The sequence below is a fragment of the Anas platyrhynchos genome, chromosome 3, assembly GCF_047663525.1.
Source record: "Anas platyrhynchos isolate ZD024472 breed Pekin duck chromosome 3, IASCAAS_PekinDuck_T2T, whole genome shotgun sequence".
Lineage (NCBI taxonomy): Eukaryota > Metazoa > Chordata > Aves > Anseriformes > Anatidae > Anas > Anas platyrhynchos.
The window spans coordinates 105,408,823-105,421,120 of NC_092589.1; the positions used below are offsets into that span (position 1 = coordinate 105,408,823).

At 50.8% G+C, this 12,298-nt stretch overlaps 1 protein-coding gene across 3 annotated transcripts in view; it reads left to right on the forward strand.

The window, feature by feature from the left end:
- HPCAL1 (hippocalcin like 1) overlaps positions 1–12,298 on the forward strand; it is a 43,816-nt gene continuing 31,518 nt past the window's right edge. For 2 of the 3 annotated variants that reach the window (XM_027455232.3, XM_027455231.3), the window contains exons 1-2: positions 34–214; positions 11,403–11,449. The gene's annotated coding sequence lies outside the window, so the exon portion shown is untranslated. Of the gene's footprint in view, positions 215–11,402; positions 11,450–12,298 lie in introns of all 3 variants that reach the window. The other variant, XM_027455228.3, reaches the window with a different exon arrangement.

Below are 12,298 nucleotides of genomic sequence, written 5' to 3' on the forward strand. Positions count from 1 at the left end.
GGAGCCGCTGCCCCGGCGGGGAAGCGGAGCCCCGCGGCTGGCTCCCCGCGGCCCCTCGGCGGCTCCTTCCTCCCCGTCCCTCCTCCTCCTCCTCCTCCTCCTCCTCCTCCTCCTCCTCCTCCTCCTCCGCCGTCCCTCCCCGCCGAGCGCCTCCCGCTCATTTCCTCTTTCGCCCGGGAGGAGCCGGCCGGCAGCCGCCGAGGGGGACCCCCGGGTAAGGCAGTGGGGTGGGTTTGGGTTTTTATTTTTTATTTTTGGGGGGTGGGGGTGGATTTGGGGTTCGGGTCCCGCTTTGCTCTCGCCCCTTTGGAGCCAGCTCCCCGAAAGCCGCCCTTCCTATCTGCCTCCTCCTTGGGCGGCCCCTCCGGAAAATAAAAGCTCGGCAGCCCTTGGGAAGAGGCTGCGGTGCTCCCTGCCTGCTCCCCTGGGTGCTGGAGGGGGGCTGGGGGCACCCCAGGGCCCCCCCTTGCCCTGGACGGGCTCTGCACCCCAAGGATTTGCCAGCGCCTTGGCGCCCGGAGAACTTTCTGTAGGGTTTTTTGGGGGAAAAGGAGGCGAAACGCAGCACCCCAAAAGAAAGGGCGGCCGGGGGGAGCAGCTGGCTGCTCCGTGGCTCCTGCTGGCAGCTGGATAATCTGCTCCTTTACGGCAAAATCCTTTTTTTTTTTAACGATTATTTTTCTGCAGCAATACGTAGAGGTGAGCGCCGGAGCCGAGCGCGATGCCGTAGTCCCATTCACAAATGCAAGCGCGGTGGGGACGTGGAGTTCTCTCTGCGGGGAAAACGGAGGAGGAAGCGGTTGTTCCTTCCCCAAAATATTCTGCAGTTTTCCCACTAGGAGCTGTTTGTTGGGTTCCTGAGCTCCTCTCGCCTTGGGGACGTTGTGGTTGCCCCGAAAGCCCTGCGCTGGGTGGGGAGCCCAGCACGGTGCCGAGCATCCCGCAGTGGGGTCGGGGATGGCATCGCACCTCGCTCCTCCTCGGGACCCCATCAGAGGATCGGGTCCCACAGCAGCTGCCTGCCTTTCATCTTTCATCCCCCCCTGTGCTGTGAGGCTCGGAAAAAAGGGAGGTGATCCGTCCACAGCTTCGCTGAGGTTAGATGGAGAGCGAGCGGCCAGCCCGCTGCCTCTTTGCACCACCTGTTTTCTTCTCCTCTTTGTTTTTGCCCTAAATGCAACGTTGGGCTCTGCGTAGAACTGTAGGAAACCTGGGGGGGGTGTGCCACGACAGGACGGGTGTCGCAATGCTGGCAGCAGCCCTGCTCTGGTGTCAGCTGTGCCAGCCAAAAAAGTGCTTTTTGTTGGCACGGCGCAGGCTGCTCGGGGAGGCGATGGAGGCAGCGCTGGGAAGAGTTCGCCCAGCTGCAGCGGGGGGATGCTCAAAACTTGTCAGCCTAGAGGAACATCTCTGCTCGGGCTGGCACGGCAGGCAGCTGCTGCTGCCCAAATTCAGGGGCAAAAAGGGAGAAAAAAAAAAAAAAAAGCATGCGATCTGTGCTTAGAAATGGTTGCGATGAGAAGTGTTCGCGCTGCATGATCATGATTTATTGTGTTTCCCAAGCGAGACAATACTCCTTTCAGTGCTGATTGCCCTGCCTCGAGTGAGACGGGAATGCTGGCAGACCAAGTGGGCGATCTGATCTAAAATTCTATATGATAGGCTGCTTCTCTTGCCTGTAGTGACACGAGGCTGTAAGGAATGAGGTTGTGCTGTCTGTGCGTGCGAGATGCTCTGATACTCACGGGAAGAGGATCGCTCACGCCTGGGCTTCCCTTCAGACGTGACTCTTAGGTTAGAACCAGTAACAAATGCAATATGTTTTCCAGTGAATTTAAGAAAAACAGACTTTTTTTTTTTCTTAATATGCTTTTTTTTTTCTCTTGTTCCTACTATGCTTCCCATAGCGTTTGTGTGTGGGACCCGTTTCTTTGTTCATTGTCCGTGTTAGAAAATAGTTGCGGTGCCCAACTTGAGCATCTTCGTGGGGATTAACTCAACCCGAAGTTAATTTCTGTTGGCAAGAGGTGATTTATCGCAGCTCATGTTGACTGTATTGTGTGGGATCCTACGCCATGCGTTTCTTGCGAAATTGTTGGGTTTTAGCTTTAATGAGCAGAAAATGTTTTAAATCAATGTCTGAAATTTCCGTCGTTCCAGTAACCCTCTGCCAACCCCGAGAGTACAACAAATGCAAACAATTATCTTCACCTTATCAGCCTTTTGGTGAATAAAAGCCTTTATGGGTCGGTTGTGTTGTGCTAACCTCCTAATTAACTCATTGATTTCTGCATTTCTTGACTTTCCCAGATAAATATCTGCCCGTTGTCACGCTCCAGTGGCAAAGCCACCATGAATCTTTAAACAATGGGGCCAAACACTCCACCAAGGAGCTCCTGCTTCTTTTAGCAGTGAGGAGGCTAAATTCTTCAGCCGAATCTCCCGGAAACATTAGCTTTCTGGAAGTTCGGTGTCAGTGACTTGGAGACCCGTAGGATCCACAGCACGATGAATTATGCATTCCCTTGCCTTGTCCGCACTGGAATTAGAAGGCAGGAGCAGAGAGGCCGGATCCAGCTCGTAATCTGAGAAATATTGCACTTCTCCTGGACTGGATGGCATGAAATAAGCCCTTATGAGTAAGAAATGCTGCTTGTAACTAGCGTGGTGGGTTTGTATGTGGGATAACCGCGATGGAAGAAATGGCAAATGGTGCTTTGGGGCTATTCAATCCACACGCCTGGTAGGGGTGTTTCTTTTTAAAGTCAAAAAAAAAAGAAGCAAGGAACTTAATCAGTGCAGTCAGTGCACCATCTTTTGAGAGCTTTGATTTTTTTGGGGGGATTTGGGGATTTTCTACAACCACAGTTTTAGGAAGCCCTCTTTTCTGCCTGGTCTTTCCACCGGAGATGAGGCTGGCTGAATGGGAAGCGGCGCAGCCAGATCAATGGACTCCTGCCCGTGTTTTGGTTGCTGTAGCCTTAACCTCTTGAGAAAGGTGTTTGAGGCTGATGGCAACGAGTCAAAACTCTGTCCGGGTTGGAGAACACTTTTGGTGACAGGGACATCTGGAGACTTAGAGGGTGGGAGGCTGAGTATCAGCAGCGTGGTTTGCACCTTCAGAGATGCTTGCTGGAAACGAGGCGTAGCGAGATCCTGGTGGATGTGCCAGGACACAGGCAGCTGCTTTTGCAATTTGAGGGTGTTTTTGTTTCAGACAACGTGTTTATCTGACCCGTGTGCTAATCAGAGTGGCAAAGGTGTTTGTTTTTGAGTCCCCAGCCATGCCAGCAGCGGGAACATAATTCCACAAGTGGAAGTGCAGGAAACATTTCATCGTGAACGCCGAGGGAGAGGGAGTGAGTCCGTGTGCGCCCTGGTGCAAACGCCAAACCCTCGTGGTCTGCAGGAATTAGGAGCGGTGCTGCTGACCGTGATGGATGGCGTAGCTCAGGCATGGGCTGAGGAAATACGTCTCGCTGATGCTTGGAAGTCAGCACGTGGCTCCTGCAGAGGCATTTGAGCCTAGGCGGGGGTGGCAGAGGTGGGAGGAGGGTGAGGAAAAAAAGCTGGGGGCCAGGAGCGGGCGGCACGGGGGTGCTGCGAGCCGTGCCTCTCATTCACCTCTGCTCCACACAGCCCGGCGTGTCTGCGCAGAATGGATGCTTCTCATTGCTCCGAGGTAGCAGGCTTTTTTTTTTTTCCCTATTTTTTTTTTTCCTAAAGGGCATTGTGAGCAGGATTCTCTCTTCTTGGCAGCGCTCCCGTTGTGCGAAGGGAGAGAGCTTGCTGCTGCTGCTGGTGGCGCTGCGGCTAGCCGCCGTCGGAGCGCTTCTCACTGGCAGGGCATCCTTTGCTTTTTCCCTTTATCCAGGCTTTTTTTTTTTTTTAATCAGCAGGTTAATGGCATTTCTCGAAAGGTCTCATTTTCTGTTTCGCAGAAGAATCCTGGGGGAGCGAAGCAAACTCCAGCTTGGAGGCCGGGGAGCAGTTTGGGGCTGATTGCAGGAGCTGCGTGCGTGCAAGAGGGGAGTGGGAGTCAGCGGGGAGGACGCTGTGCACGCACAGCCAGCTGCACGGAGCTCAGTTATTAAATGCGAGCTCGAAGAAGCTCACAAGAAGGCAAGCAGGGAGCGAGCACGCTTCACGGTGCTTCGGGAAGGGCCTGCAAGCAACATCTGTTAAATATATTAGAAGACGCTGGAAAAGGCTTTATCCCAGTTTGAGTGTCTTCTGAAATGGTTTGTGCCACCGCCTGGTTTGAGTTTCCTCTCCCTGGCACCTGCCCTTGTAACGCTCTTGTGGAGAGGTGGCTGCAGTTGCTGCACAGAGGAGAGGGATGAAGGAAGTGGAATCAGCATAAAAGGCTCTCTCTAGGTGATTAGCCACTGCTTTGATTTTTGCTGGGCTGAGTTTTGTTGCTCTCAAGCTAATAGATGTCAGGTTTGCTTCTGAGGGATGCTGAGGAGCTTTCTGGAAAGCCAGTGATCCTTCGTGTAGGAGTTTATCTTTAAAAAAGCACTCAGACAAAATAAAAAAAGGGGTTGGAAATGGTGACTTCAGGCCTTTGGTGGCCCTGGGGAGCCAGGCACAGGCAAGGGCTTTGGTGGCCCATGGGGAAGGAAGGCCACGCTCCTCGGCACCAGGCCGGGGCTCTCCATGCTTGTCAGGAGGTGGCTCAGAGGGGTTTTACTTATTTATTTTGAAATGGAAATTGGGTTTCATTCCAGCTGTTTACAGTTTCAAGAGTTTCCAAGAGGAGAAGCAGAGGAGACTTTGCAGGAGGACACTGCCTGTCGCCAAAGGCTGCTGTTGGGTCCTCAAGAATTGATGGGGTGGGGACTCTCCTGACAAAAGGGTAGGGAAGCACGTTTCTGGCAAAAAGGCTCCCTGTTACCTGCTCAAGGGGTTCATGAAACATTGCAAAAAGTTCTGTTCTTGTTCTCCTGCAGCTTGGGCTGTATGCACGTAGGCTGGGCTATTTGCTAGGGCTGCTCAGGGGGCTTTGAGTAGAGTGTGGGCTGGTGTAACAGCCGTGAGATGGAAATACAAAGCATCAGCCGAGAGGGTCTCCAGTTGCACCAGGGGGTGTTTAGGTTGGATATCAGGAAGAATTTCTTCACAGAGAGGGTGGTGAAGCCTTGGAAAGGGCTGTGTGAGAAAGTGGTGGAGTCCCCATGCCTGGAGGTATTCAAGAGACAGTGGTGGGACTCGGTAGGGCAGGTTGCTGAAATTGATGAAATTAAAGGTCTTTTCTAACACGGATAGTTCTGTGACTCTGTGATGCAGGACATGAAGGGCTGAGGCACCCATCTGTCACCACTTCATGCTATTTATCCCACACCAGCTGCCTGGAGCCTCAGTGCCCTTTGTGGAGGAGCTGCTGCCGTAGCTGCTGGAGAAGGAGCAAATCCTCCCATTGCCCTGTGCCCTGCCAGTGCTCTCCTCCACTGTCACTTCCAGTGCTGTCACCTGCGTGTCCCCATAGCTCCTGGGAAGGTGTCACCCTGCTGGGTGAGCCCCATCTCCACGTCCCCAAACGAGGCACCTGGAGGTGGGACAAACTGTGCCGAGGTATGCCGTGGGGCGAGGGCAGCAGGCAAGCAGGGAAACCCTTTGTCCTCATCCTCCTGTTGGTATTTTACAGGCTGTAAGGTAATGATGGAGGCGTACAGGGAGTTTTGTTCTTAATGCTGCTTTTCGTCCTCTCTGGAGGGTTAGCAAGCCACCAGTGCCTCTGCTTTTTGCTTTGCTTTCAAGGTGGTTTTCCCCTTGTAATTATAAAGGCAAGAATGAGTAATTTTTAAAATGAACACATGATCTGTCCAGGAGCACTAGTTTGTGATGAACTCTATTTAAACTCAGCGGCGTATCCCACAACTGGAGAGCAGGGAATCTGCATTTTTATGTAGCATAAAACAGCCCGAGGATGCAGAGGTTGTTAGGGTTATATGCAGCACCACACCTGTACCATAACAGCATCAATCACTCTAATTTGTTTTTTTTTTTGGATAAATTCATGCTTCGTTCAGTCCTTGGAAACTTCCTTACTCTTTCAACCACTGCTGTGCTGCATCTCCTCACCCAATATTTTAGTTGATGCAAATTTGCCATCTCCTTTAATAAAACCCAGTTGACACCATGCCCTGTGCGTCTGCTAAAATCAGATTTGCTCAGCAGCTACCTCCCTTCCCATGACCTCCCCTATGTGCTCCGTTCCTCCCGAGCCTGTGTAGTGTAACTTGAATGTAATGTTTAGTTTAGAGCATCCTGCAAAGAAGGGAAATGCAAATGAAAAGCAAGACTGGAAGGGGAAGACAGAGATAAACTTCCTGGGCAATGAATGCGCAGTGACATAATTCTGTTAACTGCATGGGGGAAAAAGTTGAGAAGAGGAAATAGGGTCAATAATTGGGTAATTGGCACTGTTCTGTCCCCAGCTGCCCATATGCTTTGTAGTTATCGGCTGGGCGCTTGTGTCCAAGCACGACCAGGCAGTACGTGGCATCTGTCAGTGGTGGTATTTGGGGGGGAAAAAAAAAAAAAGGAAAGAAACTCTGCAGTTCAGAAGGAGAAAAATATTTAATTGCAAACAATTCATCTTGTTCTGACACTTCAAATTAGATTTAATAAAGTTTCATGTGTTCAGTCGCAGTGGAGCATTAGCATTTCCTTACCTGCCTTCCCTCCTTTTATGTCCACGCAGCTTCTCTGGGACTTGCGTGCATTTTGTGAACTCCCCCAGCTTACTTTGGGGATCCAGTACAGGGTAACATCAACGTACCCAGCCTGGCTGCCAGTCTCAGCACTGCTGCTGCCCTGAAAAACCCTTCCTTGCCTCTGAATTTGGAAAGCTTCTGTATGCCCCTGGGCTTTTTCGGGACGTGTTTAATGAGCTGAGTAGTTTTTCTGGCGTGAAACCGGGCTGAGGGCTGCAAATACCGATTGCTCGATGACTTGGAGAGGTGGCTGTGTAGCATCCTCGCTCTGTGGAGTGCGTGCAGTCATCCCTGGTGGCCAGTGCTGATTGGGAGTGTTGCCTTGGCAGGACGTGAGCAAGCCAAATACGATGTGTAACATTAAATGCAGTCTTCACTTTCTAGTTGAAGTGAGCAAAACTCCTCTGAGCCAGGGGAATCACAGCCACCTGCAGTGAGATCAGTGCAGTCTGGTTGTCGGCAGGGCAGGTTTTCCCTTTGCATGGGCTTTCTGTTCTCCTGGGTTCCCCCGTCGTCCTCCCGAGCCTGGCACGGACACATGTTTGTGTTGCGATAGCATCGGCCTGAGATAAGGTAGTGCACGCTTCAGGCTGTTCTTCACACCGTGCTTGAACCACTCCAGTGCAGCTGTGTTCAATAAATAAACCTTGGGGATGCTCAGAGCGTGGCTTTTTTGGAGGTGGAACAGCAGTAACTCACTCCGGACCTCATTTTCTACCAATTTAGGTGCAAGCTTTTTGTGCCCGCGCTGTGAAGAATGCTCCAGCACCGCAGGCGTGCAGTGGAGCGTGGTGGGGTGGCTCGGGCTGTTAAAACTTCACACTAAAAGTGAAGGAGATGGATGGGGTTGCCTCACAGGACTTCTGTGGCTGCTGTGCTCCCAGCTGCAGCATTTTGCAGTGGGGTTGTAGCACGAGCTGCAGGCAAGGTCTTCCAAAAAGAGAGAGGGGGGTCTCGGCCTCACCTGGAGAGCTGGCATCTAAGCAGGCAGGTGGATTTTGCCCCGCTCTCAGGGCTTGTTGGCTTGCCCAATGTGCATGAAATTCAACCTCCAACTTAACCACACGCTCCTGCAGCGTGCCAGGGGATGCTGCTGGGTCTCCATACATCAGTTATCCCATTGCAGGGCTCGTGTGGGCCCATTGCAGGCACACGGCGTAGGTGAAGCGGTGCTGGGAGAGGTGCCAGCAGCAGCATCCGAAGCAGAGCATGGAGGGACAGCGCTTCAGGCTGCTGCAACACGACGGAAATTCCTCTGAGCAGCACCAGCCCTCTGGGGACATGCAGACTGAGGTATATCCGTGCCACTTTCGGGGCAGGATATTGAGGAGAACTCCTGAATTAGCTTCCAAATGAGCCTAAAGCTGTAGGCGGAGCAGCCTGGAGCTTGGTACAGGCTGCAAAACCTGCCCAGGAGCCAAGGAGAGCCAGCCTGCAGCAGGCCAGCTGTGAGTACTACGAGCAGTGTGAGTGATCCCCGGGCTTTAGGTGGGTTGGAAATGAGCCTGGGGAGCGAAAATCCTCCGACAGGCAGGGGGAAGCGACAGGCTCCTCTTTATTTGATCTGCAGGCGTCAAAGAAAACAAAGCAACCTGGAGGGGAGAGCCCTCCGAGAGTTTCCTCACGCTGTAAAAAGAGGAAAAAAAAAACACAACGCGTTTTAATAAAACAGCAGATTCTGGTTGAAAAAAGAAATTGTAAGTCCAGGAGCACAGCACGGTGCTGAGGGTTATTTCCATGCCTGCTTGCAGGCGGGTGACACCGCTCACAAGCGCAGCAACGTTGCTGTCAGTATTGATTTTGATTAATGCAGTCGTGAAAGCTGAACTTTGGAGGTGTGGGCGGGCATCGCCAGCGATCGGCACTGAGGTTAAGCAAGAACAGCATCGGGCAGGGGGAAATGAAGGGGAATTCGAACCCAGCAGGCTGAGAGGGTGGTGGGGTGAGAGGAGGAGAAGGACCCGCAGCACTTGAGGCTTCTCCCTTGTGTGGAAAGAAACCTGCTCCGGATATAATGCCTGAGAAGTGAAGGAATGGAAAAAGGTTACATTCAGCTTGGAAAACGAGGCCAAAAGAAAAAAAAAAAAGATGTGTACAGCCATGTTGGTGCAGGCTGAGGCAGGTCTGAGCACACTGCAGGGCTGGATGGGGCTTTGGGCAACCTGGGCTGGTGGGAGGTGTCCCTGTCCATGGCACGGGGTTGGAGTTAGGTGGCCTTTAAGGTCCCTTCCAACCCAAACCGCTCTGATTCTGCGTCTCCTCCTCCTTAAGCTTTCTCCTGACAGCTCTGAAAATAGTAGATGGATGCACTCGCCTCTTCCTGCCCAGCCTCCAAAAGTTACTGACATCTCTTCCTTTAATTCTGCTTCGTAATTGAATTTCTGCCATAAGTTGCTTCTGCTAATTCAATTATACCTTACTTTTAATTGGCAGTGGGTTTAAAGACTTCTTGTGCTGTTAACACAGAGATTAACGTGTGGTGGGCACTTCGCCTCTACTCCACCCGGCAGGAACAAGGGTTTGGGGTGATTATATGCAGCCTATTTTTTATTATTATTTTTCCCCAAAGTCTTTTGGACTGCAAAAATGTAGGTAAGGACTGAGGAATGGTATTTTTTTAGAACGTATAAATGCAGCCAAATAATCTTGGTGCACTATTCCATGAGGCCTGTTGTGGGTTTCACAGGGTCAGCAGCTTGCGGTGATTTTAACATCCGTTCCTGTAAAAAATGAGGATAGTCGGTTTTCTTCCTGAGATGTTGAAGCTAAAACTCTTGGTTTAAATGCTCTGTGAGTGCCTGCTGGCCATCTCAAGAGCAATGGACACTTTTGTGAAGTCCTGCTCTTCCTTCCTGTGAGCAGAAGACTGATGGAGTTAGCATCTGCACAGAAAGGAGGAAGATACGGGCATAAAATAGGAAAAGAACCATTTAAGGAGCACTCTCATAAGGTTTATTATTATTATTTTATTTCCTTCCAGATTCTCTGGCCCTTAGGGAAGGGTTTTTATAATATGATCCTCCAGCTGCTGGGAGGACGTGTGGGAGGGTTGGGATCTTCAGCAGAAGCTGGGCAACCAGCACCAGCAGTGATGGGGCCTGAGGACGCATCCAAAAGGTGGCTGGTGGCCCCCGGTCCAGCAGGATGCTCCGACTTTGTGGCCATGCCAATTGTCTCTTTCTCATGGTTTGTGGAAGGAGCCTGACTTCAACTGGCTGCTGAGCTTTGGTGCTTTTCAATTTCTTCGTGGTGACTATTTCTGAAGACCTGAAGAGAATTTGTGAGGTTCCCATAAGTACGAGACAGCAAAAACACAGAGCTACAATTTTTAAGAAGGCGGAGATGGAATTACAGTACGGCCCGATTTTTATTACAGGATTTTCCTGGAAGTTAATAAATTATTTCCTACCTAAGCATCTTCTGGGTGCTTCTGAGTAACAGTCAGCGTGGATTAGTCTGGAACAAATCATGTCAGACATGCTAATTGCCTTCTCCAGCAGGGTAACCGCTCGTGTGGAGAGCAGGAGAGCAGATGATGTGATGTGCTTTGATCTTAGCTGGGTTTTTGCCACTGCTCTGATATTCTCAGAAGGAAGCTACGGGAGGGAAATTTTGGTGAACCTTTTGCCTTGTGGTTGGTGCAAAGAAGTGCCCCATGGCTGTAGAAGGGGTAGTGGTACCACAAAAGGAAGGAATTCCTACTTGTAGGGATGGCACACTGTTGAAGAAGGAGGCTTGGTTGATTTTTCGTGTCTCTGGCTGGGGTTTTGCATTGGGAAGACCGAATGTGTTATTTCGGGGTGGAGGAGGCATCCAGAAGCAGGGTCCCAAGCCCAGCGGGGGTTTTTTGGCAGAAGTTGTGGGGCTGCTGGGTCAGACAAGGGTCACACAGGAAACACCAGAGGTGGTGGGGCTGGAGGCATCAGGCCGGAGGAGCAGTGGGGGAAATCGTGGATGTCTCTATGGGATTTGAAGCGGTTTTCGGTTGTTTTCGGTGCCTGATCCACAGACTTTGGGAATTACGAATTGCAGGAGGGGGTGAGCTCACTCCTGGTGCTCTTCTCTGTGACTTGCTAAGTGCTGATGAACCACAGCATTCGTAGCTGGCAGATGCTGAAGGGATGCAAATGATACCACTCTGCTTTTGGGAGAAGCAAGCTCAACTGATAGAGAATTGATTCCTGCCCTTTTAGAGCAGTGCTTAATGGCTCTAGAAATCCTGAACCGGGCCTCCTCATGTTTCAGTTCTTTTTCTCCTGTTCTCACATCTTGGCACGACAGTATTTTGAGGTACAAGCCAAGCAAACCTTTCCACTGCGGCATTTTGATATCATCTGAAGGTGATTCTTGCCTATTTTGAAGGAGGAGTTTTACAAAAAAGTGTTAGGCAGGCAGGATGGTTTTGGCAGATTTTTGAATGCCAGAAGAATTTGCTGTCCAAATTCGAGTGAAATCCACGCGTTTTTGAGGACGAATATTAAAATGCAAATGCAGGTGGTAAAGTTTCAGTTGCTGCTCGGTTTAGAGCAAGAATTGAACCAGAGCTTTTGCGTGTAGACAAATTCTGATTTGTTTTTCAGCAGGGAAAATTGGTCTGTAGAGAATAGGGTAAGAGATGGGAAGGCTGTAATTTAGAAGAAAACTAACGTAATGTATAACGTTTGCTTTGTTTTCTCCTTTCAGGCACTTGAGCCCTGTGGACTTTCCCTGAAGAGGTTCCAAGATAGGTGGTGAGTACTTTCCTGACCCTGCTTCTTTCAAGGCACGCATTGAATGGGAATGACAGAAAATATAAAGTTGCCCTTTGCTGGGCAGCTGGTGCAGGGGTTTGCATTATCCAAGCCTGTGCTGCCTGTTAGAGCTGGCAGGCTGATCCCCGAGTGTGTGGGGTCACCATACAAATGTGAAGCTTCACCTTTGTGCCAGAATGGACTTCCTGAGACCTGATTAGTCAAATGCTTAAAAAAAATATAAAATGTAGTTGACTTCAGGAGGGAAAACCCGTAGCAATGACGCTGTATTTTGTACTGAAAGCCCACACGGCCCAGTGGGGCAGTGTTTTCCATCCGAGAGAACAACCTGCTTAGTGTTTTTTTCTCCTTTTGTTCTGACCATCTGCGTTAATCCAGAGGAATGTGGTTCCCAGAGGTTCAGCTGAGCTGCGGAACTCGGGCTCGGCCCTGCTGTGTGTGGCAGGTTCTGCGCTGGCCTGTACCCAAGGCTCGCGTTTGTGTGCACTTCATTACTTTCTTATTTGTAAGGAAATGAAACATTCAATCAGGCAGGGGCTGCAGGAGCGTAGGATTTGCTCAGAAACACTGGTGTTATGGCATTGCAGCCAGCGACCTGGCTTGATCAGCGATCAGTGTGGGCTCTGCGCCTCACAGGGCCGACCTCTTCCGGGCGCTGCCCACCAGGCCGCAGCACCCTTCGCAGGCTGTTGTTGTTGCTTCTGGAGAAATACACACTCTGTTTCCTCTTTCGATCCTAGATTTCTTTCCAATGAGATTAACAAAATTATATCATTAGACATTAATTGCTCAGGAAGTTTATTCTTTAGTTGCATTTCCCTGGTGCGC